The sequence below is a fragment of the Ceratotherium simum genome, chromosome 1, assembly GCF_057802395.1.
Source record: "Ceratotherium simum simum isolate JZ-2026a chromosome 1, ASM5780239v1, whole genome shotgun sequence".
Classification (NCBI taxonomy): Eukaryota; Metazoa; Chordata; class Mammalia; order Perissodactyla; family Rhinocerotidae; genus Ceratotherium; species Ceratotherium simum.
In genome coordinates, this window is record NC_141900.1 from 32,341,052 (window position 1) to 32,354,794 (window position 13,743).

The window sequence follows — 13,743 nt, forward strand, 5'->3', positions numbered from 1 at the left end:
ACGTTGGTCATTCTAGGTCTAAGTCCAGGATAGGTTGAAGGTTTTTGAATAGGATCAACACAAAGCAGTGTTTTAGGGCATCTAACCTGTGTGAAATACAGATCAGGCTGGAGAAATAAGAGACTGGAGGAAAAAAAGTGGTGAGGAGGCTATTCTAGCGTTCAAGGCCTCATGCCTCTCTCTGGGTACTGGCAGTGGCACGAAGAAGTTATGGCTACAAGAGCTGGTTGCAGAGAATGGCCAATGGGAAATTCCTAGCAGGAAGGTGGTGATGCAGGTCCAGAAGACGGAGGAAGTGTGGAAAGGGTCCAGCCATCTGCAGACAGTGGAATCACAGAACAGGGAAGGGGAACTGATACTGAACCAAGTGGGCTCGCCTCCTGGTGAGTTAAATAAGACGCTACACCAGTGGAAGTTGTCTCATAAAGTAAAATGTATTTGCAGCAAATAGGAGGGCATGAGGAATCATCTCCAAAGTCATGGCGTCCCTGAACAACGGAAAGTAGGAACTTTTATTTGGTTGGGGAATGAATATTCAAAAGGGAGAGGCGGGTATTCGCTTGCACAGGCTCAGTTGGAGAACATGCTTCCACATAATGAGGCCTAAGCTCCTCCTGGAGAGATCTTTACATTAAAAATAAGGCAAAGGTCATGGGCATAGCTCTTGTGGTGAGGCTTGGTCAGTTTCAGGATGGCTGGTGGTTACATCTTCTTAACATACAAAAGGAAAAGAAACAACTTGGAAAAACAGTTAATTGCTTCCAAACTCACCCTTGAGTTTCTCTAGGCACCTAGTCGGCGATGGACCAGGGAGAAATACTTCTTCCTCTAAGTTAGGGGGAAGAAGAGACATCGAAAAGTTCCAAATGGAGAAGGAGTTCATGCCTTTGTCTTTTTCTTTCTCTACAGTACAGTATGGGAGTGGGAGGCAGTCTCCTGTAGTGGTGAGGGGCAGGAGTTTTGCAGCCAGACAGAATGATTTTTAGTCATTGAGTTTCAGTTAATGGCTCCACCGCTGATGGAATATGTGATGATCAACAAGTGGACTTTCAATCCAGCTAAGCTTCTGCCTCCTCATCTGTAAATGGAGATATTAATGATACCATCTGACTGGGTCCATTGTGAGGATATTCACTTGGGACAGAGTAAAGGCAATAAATAATAGCTATTAGTAAAACTATAATTTTTATTTCCATATATCTCTATTTTTATATGTACTGAGAGTAGAAGGGGTTCAACACTGTGGCTGGAGGCTGAAAAGTGGTCTAGGTCAGACAGCCCTGGAGGGGAACAGAAAAGGGAGCCATTTTGTCATCAAACGCCTGGATTCTCCTTTTTTCACTCTAATAAAAAAATTTCTCTCTAAAAAAAAAAATTATTAAGGAATTTTTCAAACAAACACAAAAGTAGAAAGAATAGCACAATGAACTCCTTGGTACCTATCACCCAGCTTCCACATTTTGCCAATCTTGCCTCTTTTTTTTTTTTTTGATGGAATTACTTTAAAGCAAATCCCAGACATGATTTCAAATAATCTTTTTAAAAGAACATACGAGTTCAATTCCCAGCAGTATCATAGACGAGATATCCCTGGGAAACATTCCACTATTTTTTTTTTAATGTTGGATTAAATTAAGGGGAAAAAAACTTATAAAATGTGTTGAAAAGTTGGAAAGAAAGGATTCTCAGAGATGAAAAACTAAGTGAAAGTAAAAATCAGAGAAGGTGGCAGAGAACTGAAACTGGCTTTCACCTTGAGGATTTTAACTTAACCCAGATGAAGGTGAACTTCCATTCTTCATGGTCTCTATGGATGCAAGGGACAGGGCCCAAACCCCAAGATCCACAGCGATGCCGTCCCTGATATCTGTTCCCCTATGTTGAACCCAGCATATATGGGGTTAAAAACCAAAAAGCACTCATTCCCCCTTCCCTGCTTCTCTAAGGTCTGTTCACATGTAGATATTGGTTGTGTTAGCCTTTGTATCCCTGAATTCCATAAGGCAAATGGAGGTAATAAATTGTTACACCCTGAAGCTCTGGCTAATTACCAGTTCTTGAGGTTTGTTACAGGGAAACTGATATCCAAAAGTTATCAAGAAGCTGAAGCTCCCCAACTCCTTGTTCCTGGCGCCAAATCCACCATTCATCGCGGAGACAGACAAACGGAGGACACTTGCAGCTTCCCTTATCTCGGCCCAACTGATGGGAGGACTCCAGACTGCAAAGCCACAGCTCCCCCTGCCCTACCTAAAACCTTGTAAACTTTGAAACCGTTAATTGACTGCAGTTTCCTTCCTCTTCCCAGGGCCCAATCTCAGGTGAAGCGGTAAGATTGATGGGGCCCTAAACCTCCTGCCATAGATAGAGATGACAGCTGGCCCGGCGCCAGGAGGTCTGGGATCCCCACAATAATATTCTCCTCCAGTAATCACAGTCACAGTGTAAATAAACTTCGTGCCTTCTTCGCAAAAAAAAAAAGAGTACATTCTTTCCCACAGACTTTCCTTTAAAAACCCCAACTCCTAATGCCTCAGGAGGACTGTGGGTTTTGGGGCATGAACCCACCTTGCCTCATTTTGCTGGCAAAATTAAACCATTTTTCTTTTCCTCGATCCCTGGTCATTGTGTTCATTGATTGGGCTATGGTGACAGGGTCCCAGGTTTTTCCAGCTACAACAGAAAGTGGGGAACATAATAAGAGAAAAGTAAGTAGAAATAACCAGCTTCTCCACGGAGCAGCAAGGAACACTGATTGTCTCAAACCTTGATAATGGGTGAAGGGGAAGAAAAAAGAGAGGGAATTTATAACCCCAAAATGCTGTCACAATAGATTCCTAGCACCCAAACAGCACCATCAGGGTACTTTTTGGAAAAAGAAAACCCCTCAGGGCAAGAATGTAAAGTGACCCCAGGTTGGTAGTGTCTGCACGCTCTTGAAAGCATATAGTCCCTCTAGAGAAAAATACTTTAGATTCAGGGCTCCAAGAAGTCCCACAGAGAAAGTTCCAAGAAATTTGAACTCACTGTCCACAACCAGAATGCTCCTTAGGAAACAAATAGCCATGAACGAGAGCTCACGGAGAAAACAGGCTCCAGACAGCAGAATTGGAGCCACAAGGACTCTACAGGTGAGAATTATCAGACAAGTGTCAGAACATAAAGTACATAAGGCAGCGAAAGCTCTGAGAAGTTAAGTGACTCGCGTATGGACAGAGCTCATAAGGACAGAGCCGAAGATTTCACCCACAGTTGGAAATCAGATCTGTCAGGTGCTAAAGCCTTTTATTTTCTTTTAAAGGTAATACTTAATGTAAATAAACATTGAATCAAGATGTTGTACACCTGAAACATACAATATTGTATGTCAACTATAATTAATTACAAAAAGGTAACACAATGCATTATGTACCTACCCGCCCTCAGCTTTGCCAGCACTTCAGCATATTGCCTGCATGTTTTGCAAAGAAATAAAACATCTTTAATAGGTAAAATTAAAGCCCCACTTGTAACTCTGCCCTATTTCATTCTTGTGCTTCCCTCTCCAGGGGTTTATAATACCTGTGCATGCTTTTGTAATTCTGCAATTTGCTTTTCCCTTAACACTATGTTTTTAAGATTTATCTATGTTGATATATGGAGCTCATCTAGTTCATTTATTTTAACCATTGTTTGAAAATATACCACAATATGGGCCAGCCGGTGGTGCAAGTGGTTAAGTGCGCGCGCTCCGCTGTGGTTGCCCGGGGTTCACTGGTTCGGATCCCAGGTGCACACTGACGCACTGCTTGGCAAGCCATGCTGTGGCAGCGTCCCATATAAAGTGGAGGAAGATGGGTACGGATGCTAGCCCAAGGCCAGTCTTCCTCAGCAAAAAAACAGGCGGATTGGCAGATGTTAGCACAGCGCTGATCTTCCTCATAAAAAAGAAAGAGAGAGAAAATATACAATACATTTATGCATTTTCCCATTATAGGAATTTAGATTGTTTTCAATTTTGTACCATACTGTGGGAGTTTCTTTGACATACACTGAGGGTAGGAAGACACGAACATCTTTAACCTCATTAGATATAGCCAAATGGCTTTCCAAAGGGATTGCCCAGTTTTATGCTTCCCCCAGCTGTGCATCAGAGTTGCTTTAGCTCCACATTCCTAACTATGCTCAGTAGTGTCAGATGTTTAATTTTTGCCAATATTATGGGCCTGAAATTGCATCTCATTGTATTCATTGGCATTTTCCTGATTACTAATGAGACTGAGCATCTTTTCAAATATTCACTGGCCTTCAAGGTTTCTCTTCAGTGACCTGCCTGTTAAAATCCTTTGCTCGTTTTGCGATTGGCTTGTTTGCCCTTTTTCTTATTGATTTGGAGGAGTTCTCTGATATATTCTGGATACCAGTTCTTTGCTGATAACAGGTGCTGTGAGTATTTTCTCCCAACACATGTTTTGTCTTTTCACTTTTTGAAAGGTATCCTCTGATGCACAGATGTTTTAATTCTGACACAATTTATTAATATTTTCCTTTATGGTTTGTTCTTTATGTCTTGTTTAAAAAAGCATTTTTCTATCCAAGGTTATCAAGATACCCTCCTATACGTCATTCTAGATGTTCTAAAGTTTTGCTTTTCACATTTAAATCTTTAATCCATCTGAAATATGTTTATGTTTGATGTGAAATAGGGATCTAATTTTATTTTATTCCATATGGGTAACCAAGATCCCATCCTTCCTCCATCGATCTGTCATGTCCTGCCAATGAAGAAAAGGAGGAGGATTACCCACACCCTCCCCAACAGCTAGGGCTATTATCAGAACACAGGAGAGATGTTTACTAACTGAGTCTACTGGAAATGCACTGAGAGCACAATTGGAGGATAACCTGTTACATGCTGCAGAAGCTGAGCAAACCAGCCTGCTTTAATAGAGGGAATGTCTTTCATTTTTCTCCAGTCTTGCTCGCCATTTCAGAAATTCAAGGTCTACTGGCCGTTTGTGTGTACTGCTTTTTGAGGCAGCCATTGTGCTTTTCCCACCTTCCCTACTGCCACTCCCATCAATTTGCTTTTGTTTAAAATCCCCCCCTTGCAATGTGCCTGTCTTCTTCTCCTTTGTGTCCCTGAGAGCCTATTATAATACTTTAACTCTCTCCAGTAAATATTTCTTGCATGAAAGTATTACATGAATCAGATCCTTTCTGCCTATATCCATCCAGGGCTTGCAATACTCAGAAAACACTTAGGCAGAAGGGTATTTGCAGTCACACAACACGTGCTGGAACATATAGTCCTCATAGTAAAAGCTGTAAAGAGGGGCAAAAACACATTCCGGGAAATATTTTTGTTCCACCTATTACATGACCTACTGGAGGCAGAAGAAGGTTTCATTTCAGTTGGCAAAATCACACCAGAGTGACTGCCAGACACTGAGCATCAGGAGAGAGGCACACAGCTAAAACCACGGGAAGGGTGACTGCCAGCCCACGGCCCATTCGACACATTTATCAAAGACCAATAAAATGATAATGTCTGTGTTTTATATCACACCTGGCATCTAATAGGAGCTTAATAAGCTAAGTTTATCATTGTAGTTATTGTTCTGTGCTAGGCGCTTACCAGAGACGAATAAGACTTAGGTTCTTGCCCAAGTAATTTAAAAGGGTGGTTGGGGTAGGGCAGTGGGCAAAGCCAAATTACATGGGGAGTTACACGGGGAATGACTCAAAGGGAAAAATTAGGCCTTGAGGGAAGAGGAGCTGAAAGGGAAGGGGATGAGTGTTTGTTTTGCAGGAAAAGAGAAATTTAAGCATGCATGTAGTCTAAGAAGAAGGAATCTGTGAAGAGAGAATGACAAAACATAAGAAAATCAGAACATAATTAATGCAGAAAGATTCTAGAGGAAGTGGTAAGAAATGCAATCAAGAGCTCAGGTGGATGAATTATACAAGGAAAGCATGGAAACTTCTCTTCTTAGAGAAGATAGGGAAAGGTGCCCGGGAACTAAGGTAGACTTAAAATCCACTGGGCTTGTCCTCCATAGATCAAATCCTAGCGACCACGGGCAAGTAGACTGCACACGGGTGTTGGAGCCAGATAGACCCAGTGTTACATTCTGGTTTCACCATTGACACCACTTCTGGATCCTTAATCAAGTTTCTTGGTGTCTCTCATCTTCCTCTTCATCATCTGTAAAAATGGAGATAAAATGAGAGCACTGAGGTGAGGGTTCACATAAAATGTACATAATCGCATGTAATTATTTAGTGCACGTCATGTGTATAGCACAATGTCGGGCACATAGTAAATACCCCACAAATGGCAGTAATTATTGACATGAGCAAAAAAAAAATTTGCACTAAATTCTAACCAAGTGAGTTTACAATTTTGTATTAAAACAGTTTCTTGAGTAAGAACCTACCTCTGCATAGCAAAGGGAACTATCAACAAAATGAAAAGACAACCTAACAATCGGGAGAAGATATTTGCAAACCATACATCTGATAAGGGGTTAATCTCAAAAATATATAAAGAACTCATGCATCTCAACAACAAAAAAACTAACAACCCAATTAAAACATGGGCAAAAGACCTGAATAGGCATTTCTCCAAAGAAGATATACAGATGGCCAACAGGCACATGAAAAGATGTTCAGCATCATTAATTATCAGGGAAATGCAAATCAAAACTACAATGAGATATCACCTCACCCCCATCAGAATGGCTATAATTAGCAAGACACGAAACAAGTGTTGGAGAGGATGTGGACAGAAGGGAACTCTCATACACTGCTGGTGGGAGTGCAAACTGGTGCAGTCACTATGGAAAACAGTATGGAGATTCCTCAAAAAATTAAGGATAGAACTACCATATGATCCAGCTATTCCACTGCTGGGTATTTATCCAAAGAACGTGAGAACACCAATTCGTAAAGATACACGCACCCCTGTGTTCATTGTAGCGTTATTCACAATAGCCAAGACGTGGAAGCAACCTAAGTGCCCATCAAGGGAAGAATGGATAAAGAAGATGTGGTATTTACACACAATGGAATACTTACTCAGCCATATGAAACCATGAAATCCAGCCATTTGTGACAACATGGATGGACATTGAGGGTATTATGCAAAGTGAAATAAGTCAGAGGGAGAAGGTCAAATACCGTATGATCTCACTCATTAAGTGGTAGATAATGACAACAAACAAACACATAGAGAAAGAGATTGGATTGGTGGTTACCAGAGGGGAAGGGGGGAGGGAGGAGGGTGAAAATGATAATTAGGCACATGTGTGTGGTGATGGATTGTAATTTGTGTTTGGGTGGTGAACATGAGAACATGATGTAATCCATGCAGAAATAGAAGTATAATGATGTACACCTGAAATTTATACAATGCTATAAACCAGTATTACCACAATAAACCAAAAAAATAAAAAAAAAAAGAACCTACCTGACTCCTTTGTCCACCTGAGAATGTTTCTCTGTTAAAACAAATTCCAAAGGAAGCATTCCTACCAGTCTTCCTATTACCCTCCACCACACTCCCAACAATGGAAAACGTTTGCTCCACTCAAACTTATTCAATTTAAATAAGTAATTCAAATACTAAACAAAACAGTCTTTAAAGTCAGATATTTAAAAGAAACTTTTAAAAATAAAAATATTTTAGAAAATATATTAAATAGATATTATATTTATATTATTAAATATTCATTAGGGTTAAATATACAATAAAATATATGATACTATATATTATCTCATTTATATTATATAACATTTATTAAAATTAAATACAGTAAGGGCCGGCCCCGTGGCTTAGCGGTTAAGTGCGTGCGATCTGCTGCTGGCGGCCCAGGTTCAGATCCTGGGCGCGCACTGACGCATTGCTTCTCCGGCCATGCTGAGGCCGCATCCCACATACAGCAACTAGAAGGATGTGCAGCTATGACATACAACTATCTACTGGGGCTTTGGCGGAAAAAAATAAATAAATAAAATCATTAAAAAAAATTAAATACAGTATGCATAATATTTATAGATTAATTTTTAACACTGAATCCCAAATTTGGAAAGATGCTTTTTTTCTTTTCTTTTTTTTTGGTTGAAAATTTAAGAGAGTAGAAAATGATTTATTTTCTTATCAAATAAAATCAACATTTGGGGATATGCTATGATAGGACCATCCCATCACCATTTTATCAAAAATTTTTAAAAATAGCAGAGAAAGGCTCCCAATAAAAATGTAATCATCTTCTGCCCCACTTCTCCCTACCTTGACTCTCATCTCCAGAGACAACTACTAATAATTATTTGTTTTTAGTCTTTTTGGCATTACCATCATATCTTTGACAATATACTTCTCATACTATTTTTTCTTTAATTTTTTGCCATTGAAAAGTAATTTTATTTCTTTAATACAAAAGCTCAAACAAAATGATCAAATAGCAAAAACTAATTTAAAAATCTAATTCAAGATTATTTAAAGTGTGCCCAGCTTCTGAAGAGCATGTACCTATAAGAAGCAATTTCCTTTAAACATATGGCATAATTTAAGTGGCAATGCATGACTAAAAATAGTCAAGAAGTTCAAATCAGCAAAAACAATCCAGGGTATGTGAACATACTATAGACAAGACTCTTATTATAGACTAGAGATTGTACTCCTCAGCAATGTGTATGATGTTCCTCTTGATTGCTCTTGGTTGAAGTACTAAAGCCCAGAGCAGAGGCTGGACAGGCAACACGAATGAGAAGAGGGGCTGGGATGTAAGAAAAATCATCAACCACCAGAATTATACTCACATGTTCTTTATTTTTACAAAACTGTGGTGGAAGCATGCCCCATATCATGGTCATGTGTTAAAGTAGGAATAACACGTCTATTTCTGCTGGGCCACTAAGGAAATGTCAAATTAGTCCGTGCTGTTCTTATTCAGGGGTGAGATTTGTTTCCTTCAAGCAACTATCCCCACTCCCACCCTCACCCCTACTCTTGTTCTGGCAGCTTGCTTTGCCATCAGGTACTGTCTTAGTCTCTTTCAGCAGCTATAACAAAGTACCATAGACTGAGTGGCTTATAAATAACATAAATTTATTTTCCACAGTTCTGGAGGCTGAAAGTCCAAGATTAGGGTACCATCATGGTTGGGTTCTGGTGAGTGCCCTCTTCCATGTTGCAGACTGCTTACTTCTCCTTGTATCCTCACATGGCAAAAAGATGGCAGGAGAGCTCTCTGGGGTCCCTTTTATAAGGGCACTAATCCCATTCATGAGGGCTGCACCCTCATGAGCTAATTCCCTCCCAAAGGCCCCACCTCCTAATACCACCATATTGGAGGTTAGGATTTCAACATATGAATTTGGGGGGACACAAACATTCAGTCCATTGCAGGTACTATTGGAAGGTGGTTGGTCAACGGGCTGGCTATTGACGGTTCTCGCTCTCTTACAGCTGGGCACAGAGTCCCTTCCACATGGTTCGCTGGCTCTTGTGATGGACCCTCTTTCTTCCCTCCCTTGCCAGACTCAGGTTCTCCTCTATTTCCTCTCCTCCTTTGTCTTAGTCTTTCTTTCACTCCTCCGTCCTCTTCCCCAGTCTGAGTCTTATCTAGTTTCTGGATATGGAAAATCTGGCTTTACAAGTGTGTTTCTAAAACAAGTGAGTTAGGTCTACTGATTTTGCAGGTGGGAAGAAGGAAAAAGCAGAGATTAGAAAGAGCAGCAGGAACAGTAAACAAACAGGAAATATGCTTACATACTTACATATGTGGAAGATATTATTATATGTGTATTATGCTGAAGATATTTTAAACATGATTGTGAAAAGTAAAACTATCTTAGTTATTACATTACTTCATAATTCACTACTACTTCAATTTGGTATGGGAAACCTGGTACCATTCCTTCTGTTTCTAGCTGTCAGTCTTGTGAAACAGAATTTTAAAAACTTCATTTAAAATAAGATCATGGGCCGGCCCCGTGGCTTGGTGGTTGAGCGCACGTGCTCCCCTGCTGGCGGCCGGGGTTCAGATCCCGGGCACGCACCGCTTCTCCGGCCATGCTGGGGCCACGTCCCACATACAGCAGCTGGAAGGATGTGCAGCTATGACATACAACTATCTACTGGGGTTTTGGGGGGGGAAAATAAATAAATAAATAAAATCTTTAAAATAAGATCAGAAGGCCATAAGGGGGAGCCTCACACTACTACTCCATGTCAATTACAGACCCCAATAGGAAGTATCATCAATTACTTTCCCCAACAGGAAGTTGACAATTACTACCCCAGCCAGAGGAAGGAAGATTTCCTCCTTGCCCAGCAACTCAGCCAATCAGAAACAGTCATGACTTTGAACTCTCACCAATGGATTTTCATTCAAAACAACCCCTCCCAACTTCCTCCTTTTTCTCTATAATCTTCCTTTCCTTTGTTTGCTGGACCTGCCTATGGCTTTTGCTATAGCTTGCTTGTCCCAAATTGCACTTCTGCTATTCCCAAATAAACCCATTTTTCTGGTAAAATAACCAACTGTTTTATTTGTTTAAGTCAACAGTCTCAGGTCTTGTGCTTATTATAAAATTTTTGCCTTAGATTCTTTAACTGCAACCTAAAGTTGGCTTTATTTAAAACAGAAAATAGTAATTCACAAACCTAAGTACTTCTGAACATGAAAAGAATCCATGATTTTTATATTTAAGAAGATGACTTCAGGGCCGGCCCCGTGGCTTAGCGGTTAAGTGCTCGTGCTCCGCTGCTGGCGGCCGGGGTTCGGATCCCGGGCGTGCACCGACGCAGCGCTGCATCCCACGTTCAGCAGCTAGAAGGATGTGCAGCTATGACATGCAACTATCTACTGGGGCTTTGGGGGAAAAAATAAATTAATTAATTAAAAAAAAAAAAAAGAAGATGACTTCAGAGATATTTATAATAAATGTGGTTCTCCAACAGCTTCCTAGTAGGTTTTCAGTATTGTATTGCACCACAGTTCAACAGCTTCCGATTTTAGCTCTTCAAGCTCACACTATCAATATTAATTGCAAAAAGAAAACTGAACAATGTTAGTTCATTTCCCTCAAGTTTTAAGCCAGAGAATCTTTCCTGAAATCCATTCTTCAACTCCACAATTTTAGGAATTTAGCTGCTTAGACCATCACTCTCATTTCTGGGAACCAACTCCAGTGCAGGAAAGTGGTACACATTATTTCTTGCAAATCATAGTTTATGCAACCATTGTTAATGCCCTTGCAGACTACTGTGTCTGCAATCATGAGCACTTCAACCCCAAGCTTTGGTTCATTCTTTGTTGGTGAACCTGAGGTAGGAATTTTCTCTTCAATGACATGAACAATTTGGTTTCTTTAATTTTAATCAACAAAAAAAATTACTTTGCATTTTCTTCTGTTCAAAGTTCCCTAAAAATGTCATGTGTGATAGTTAATTATGTTGTAAATCATATAAAAACAGTGTCTTGTTTCCTTACACAGCAGTGGATTTCAATAGCAGTTTAAGCATGGTAGAATGCAGTGTTGTGGCAGATGTTTTATATATATTTTTTTTAATATATTCAGCCATTGCCTCAGAAGAAATACAACTTCAATCTGCCTAGCAAGTTTATCTACCAGCTCCTGCTCTTTTTGATAAGAAAGAAATTTGTGTTTCAATTGATGTTATTTTTTTAGTTTTCTTTTTTCTTTGCTTATTGATAGCTGAGCAAGAGTTCTTTTTTATTTTTACCATCAAAACAACATCACAGTTACCTTCTTCACTGTTGGGCAACATATCTATATGCCTAAATAGCAAGCTTTTCTAGCGTATCTGGAAATGCTGTTGTAATCCTTGTGATCTTTTTTTTTCATTTTTTTCAATTTTATTTTATTTATTTATTTTTATTTTTGTTATCGCGGTAACATTAGTTTATAACATTGTATAAATTTCAGGTGTACGTCATTATACTTCTATTTCTGCATAGATTACATCATGTTCACCACCCAAATACTAATTACAACCCATCACCACACACATGTGCCTAATCATCCCTTTCGCCCTCTTCCCTCCCCCCTTCCCGTCTGGTAACCAGCAATTCAATCTCTGTCTCTATGTGTTCGTTTGTTGTTTTTATCTTCTACTTATGACTGAGATCATACAATATTTGACCTTCTCCCTCTGACTTAGTTCACTTTGCATAATACCCTCAATATCCATCCATGTTGTCACAAATGGCTGGATTTCATCGTTTCTTATGGCTGAGTAGTATTCCATTGTGTATAGATACCACATCTTCTTTATCCATTCGTCCCTTGATGGGCACTTAGGTTGCTTTCATGTCTTGGCTATTGTGAATAACGCTGCAATGAACACAGGGGTGTGTGTATCTTTACGCATTGGTGTTTTCACGTTCTTTGGATAAATACCCAGCAGTGGAATAGCTGGATCATATGGTAGTTCTATCCTTAATTTTTTGAGGAATCTCCATACTGTTTTCCATAGTGGCTGCACCAGTTTGCACTCCCACCAGCAGTGTATGAGAGTTTTCTTCTCTCCACATCCTCTCCAACACTTGTTGTTTTCTGTCTTGTGATCTTTTTAATATAATGACTCCCCCAAAATACAAAAAGCTTCTAAGAAAAATGCTAAGTGAACATCAGAGTGCCAACTAAGGCATCTGACATACTTTCAAATTTTAATCTTGCATTTTTTACATAGATTTATTAAGAATACTTCTTAAATTGTGTTACAAAGAAGTAATTTTTTCTAAAAGGTAAAAAAAGACTATTATTTTGCTGCAGCTATGTTGAACCATTTTCTTTATGGTTTAGTTTTTCAGTAAAGCTGTGGAGTTTTGATTATTGATTCTGCATATTAAAGAGTGCTAATTAAAGATCTGGATCCAGGGCCGGCCTGTGGCTTAGCGGTTAAGTGCACGTGCTCCGCTGCTGGCGGCCCGGGTTCGGATCCCGGGCGCGCACCGACGCACTGCTTCTCCGGCCATGCTGAGGCCGCGTCCCACATACAGCAACTAGAAGGATATGCAGCAATGACATACAACTATCTACTGGGGCTTTGGGGGGGAAAAAATAAATAAATAAAATTATAAAAAAATAAAATAAAGATCTGGATCCAGATCAAAGGAAAAGAATGTAGAACCAATCAGGCAGTAAAGACATTAGTCGAATCCTCGGTGAAGGAAATTAGCAACAATCTGAAAAAGATAGGGGTACAGAATCTATCAAATAAAATCAAGAGATAGAAGAAGAAAAAGAGCAGGATAATATCTTAATATGATTGAAACTAGAGGATGCTCAGGAGATCCTGAGTTGTGCAGTTGCATAGCTAACCCCTAGCTGAAGTGCAGGTTGGAGGTCCCCCATTTACCTTGCTGGCCATATCCAACTATAAGAAAGGGCTTGGCATGTCCAGCTGTAGCTCAGGTAAATTCAACCTGGTATCTAATTACTGATCAACAAGTGAGGAAGACTGAAACCCACCTCTTGTCCCAATGCTGCATCATATACCACAGTTAGAGAAAAGACAAATCTAAAATGTAATCCCGTATAAAATGCTACTTGAAATGTAATTTTTAAAAAGATACTCTCTCTAGCCCTAGTTGAAACTGACTCTCTAACAGAACCAGATTTGACCCTGAAATTTGCACAGCTGACATCTACAGATAGTGATGACTCTTGAGATACAATAATCTCATGGGGTGAAATGCTGCTTTTCAGGCATGAATAGACCAATTTTGG

General features: G+C 39.8%; 1 long non-coding RNA gene across 2 annotated transcripts in view; it reads right to left on the minus strand.

The window, feature by feature from the left end:
- Window positions 1–425: 425 nt before the first annotated feature.
- LOC147918169 (uncharacterized) overlaps window positions 426–13,743 on the minus strand; it is a 64,982-nt gene continuing 51,664 nt past the window's right edge. For both annotated transcript variants that reach the window (XR_015555802.1, XR_015555805.1), the window contains exons 2-5: window positions 3,685–6,187; window positions 3,417–3,451; window positions 2,569–2,673; window positions 426–1,078 (exon numbers count right to left, since the gene is read on the minus strand). This is a non-coding gene — a long non-coding RNA (uncharacterized LOC147918169). The remainder of the gene's footprint in view (window positions 1,079–2,568; window positions 2,674–3,416; window positions 3,452–3,684; window positions 6,188–13,743) is intronic.